General features: G+C 31.6%; 1 protein-coding gene across 1 annotated transcript in view; it reads right to left on the bottom strand.

Moving 5' to 3' along the window:
* LOC106873978 (uncharacterized) overlaps positions 1–3,494 on the bottom strand; it is a 1,133,216-nt gene that overhangs the window by 923,991 nt on the left and 205,731 nt on the right. The window lies entirely within an intron of this gene.

Raw genomic sequence — 3,494 nt, 5'->3', positions numbered from 1 at the left:
TCCTTCGGTTGTTTCTGCATGTGTGTACGTCTGTTAATTTGTGAGGTCTATATGTTTTTCTTTGTGTTTTATGTGTTTATATTTTCTCTTTTATTGTTATATGTAGTTACATAAATTAACGCTTCCCACAAATTACTAGAAAAATATGCATTAAAATTTTAAAAATTGGAAATGTATAAACATTAAAAGCCATGAGGCCAAAAAAGCAAATAATAGTGGATATAGATAGAAGCCTCAATTGAGCTAATTCAATTTCGGTTAAAAATATTTTTTAGATTATCTAGAAAATGTAGTACTCTAAAGCATGAGACAACCCATCTCGAAAGTAGGTTAATGGAGACATATGTAGTATATATAAAAGTCTAGATACATATTTTATGTATATATATATATGAACGAAATCAAAGTGATGGCTGACCCATTGCCAACTGGAATCGGAGCGGATATTTTCATGGAACTCCTTCGATAGAAACGTCTATAGCTAAAGTATCGGAGAAGTTTCTACAATTTTACTTGAAAAGGAAAAAAAACTATTTGAAAATAAATAAATATACGCTGAACATGTAAGTTGCAGTAATCTAGTGTATTGAGAGTGTACCACTAAAGTATACGTTTAAACATTGACTGACTATAAGAAAATATAAGCAAATTAAATACAATTGCTGCCTTGTTTGAACTTGTATACACACACACGCACACACACACACACACACACACACGCACACACACACACACACATACACACACACACATATGTATATATATATATATATATGCATGCATACATGTATGTATAAATGTATGTACATATGCATGTAAAAGTATTCTAAAACAATAACACAATTGCAGTAAGGGAGAGTTGAAGGAAAATAGGCCCACTTAAGATCGGAATTGATGTTTTCTGTTGTTGGATCAAACCATTCCTTTTTACAGAAATTACAATGGCAAAATAATTTTCAGGTAAGGTGAATATATATTTTCATATTGTGTTTTTGAATGTTATTTTCTATAAGATTCTTTTACTATTTTGGAATATGTGTAGGCAATATTTAAAAAAGTAACTTTAAAAATAAAGATATATTATTAAAGAAATGCAATAAATGAAAATTGCGGAAGTATTACATATTTTGCTGAAGAATGAAGTAAAGGTAAAACTGCATTGCTTAATATCCATTAAAATCAAGTGCCACTCATCCAGACCAAGACAATTATTTGTCAAACAATCCATGGCCTAAAAGTTTTGAACATCGCTGACGTAAGTATACGTGTATGGAAAGAGTGTACAAGTTTGAACAGGGATATTAATAACGAACATTGGTGTGAATTGCATAAACCCGAAACAGATTGAATAATATCGGTACCGAAAATATAAAACTATCTTTCTCACTACCTACTTCAAAGAAAAGCTATGTGACATTTATAAATGCATGTCACTCAGGCACAAATATACTTATAGTTTCAGACCCATACTACGCAGTTATCTTCACACAATTACACATACATACATATATGTAAATACATACATACATACATATATACATACATACATATTTAATTATAATTTTTTGTATGATGGCATTTGTGTCTAGTATGAGTTATATGAACCTATATACATAACACAAATTTGGGATTTCTGTGGAAGTATTTGCACGTGAAATTAGACTTCTCATAATATATTTTACAGCTTTATTTAAAAATATTAAATAAATATATAATAAATAATACAATCTTATGAGTTTATTTTCCGGTGCACTTCAGTAGACGTGAATCGATTTTGCATGTTTATCAAGATGTAAATCTACACAGAAAAATTAGATTAAATTTCATGAGAAATGTACGCAGTGTATCTGCTTCTTCTATATATTAATTCTCTACGTCGTATAATCTATTTTCCTTTTTCTTCCTATCTGTTTTTCTTTGCCAATTGCCTGTGTTTTTTCCTCTCTTTTATATTCTTTTCCTTTGGCAATTTCGCTTTAATATTCACATTCATCACTGAAATTCCGTTTAATAATTTCATGTATTTATCAAATTTATTCTTACATACAGCCAACAATATTTCAGATTAATATACACTTTTGTAATTTTTATATTTTGCCTATAAAATCGAATTTCCCCCACTTTTTACTTGCCTAAAAAATCAACCTGTTATTAACACGCTAGTTGTGGGTTACTGGAATATAGCTGCTAAACAATGGAAAACCATCTGAAAGAAACTTTTTAAGAAACGCAGAAATGATGTCGTAAAGCACTTAATTGGCTTTGCGCTGGATGCCTGTCGATGTAATCATTCTTATATCAAAGCAGTACAATCTCCAGGACTTTAGGATATGCATTGCTTGGCATATAGTAAATAAGGCACTAGGTGTTCTCGATGTTTCATTCATATCCTGCATAATATTGAGACTGAAAGCGATAATGTAATTCACAGTAGAGATATACATTATGTTGTACACCATGCGCGGTACATTTTTTGTATATTTTTTTCTTCTTTTAATTTGTTGTTTAAATGTTAAAAAATAAATCAATTCCTGTGAAATTTTTCTTGAGAAATTAGAACAACTCTCAACTTCAGCAGACATTTATTGATTTTATTTGATTAATCACAAGTAGAAGAGAGTTAGACAAATTAATCAAACGCGCGTTACATCGGTAGTTATATGAGCAACTACATAAACATGACTGGTACAGACATACACAATGGCATTTGATCAGAGAACATGTTAAAATGTGAGCCCTTAGAGCAGTCGTTTCTTCTCCTAAATCGTTTACCGGCAGTGTTCCAATTTTCTATTTACACATGAATATAGATTTCGCAGCCAGATAGAAACCTAAAAGAATGGAAGCTGCGAGTTGTATATATGTATGTATGTATGTATGTATGTATGTATGTATGTATGTATGCATGTATGTATGCATGTATATTTGTATGTATGTATGTATGTATGTATATATGTATACGCACACACACACACATATATGCATACATTCCGAGACAGACAGACAGAGAGAGAGAGAGTGTGTGAAAGAAGCATAGCTACCCAAAAGCTACCAGCGTTTTATTTGCAATTACTCTCTGTAGTAGGTATATATGTGAGTCGGGGGAAACTGGAGGATAATTGAACGAGGGACGAAACTATATACCATATGTTAATTATTTTGCCACTTCAGTGCTTGTACGTTGGAAAGTGTTTCGGTATGTCATGTTACTAAATCACTCTTGAAAAATAATTCATTGTCATTACAATAATGCAAAACAATATATTCCCGGATAAAACATCTTTCCATGGAAACAGAAGAATAGGAAACGTCACTCCACAGTCAATGGAAATCGAAATGCGTTCGGTATGTTTTAGGAACAAGAGCTTATACTCCAAGTTACCCCTGCGAACAATGATGAGAGTGTCTGCTGTCAGTATATCTCGTTTTTTTCTCTTTCTTTCTTTCTCTCTCTCGTTCTCTCTCTCTCTCTCTCTCTCTCTCTCTCTCTCTCT

The sequence above is a fragment of the Octopus bimaculoides genome, chromosome 7, assembly GCF_001194135.2.
Source record: "Octopus bimaculoides isolate UCB-OBI-ISO-001 chromosome 7, ASM119413v2, whole genome shotgun sequence".
NCBI classification, from domain to species: domain Eukaryota; kingdom Metazoa; phylum Mollusca; class Cephalopoda; order Octopoda; family Octopodidae; genus Octopus; species Octopus bimaculoides.
Note: the sequence above shows the minus strand (reverse complement) of the source record. Positions and strands in the feature narration are given on the sequence as shown.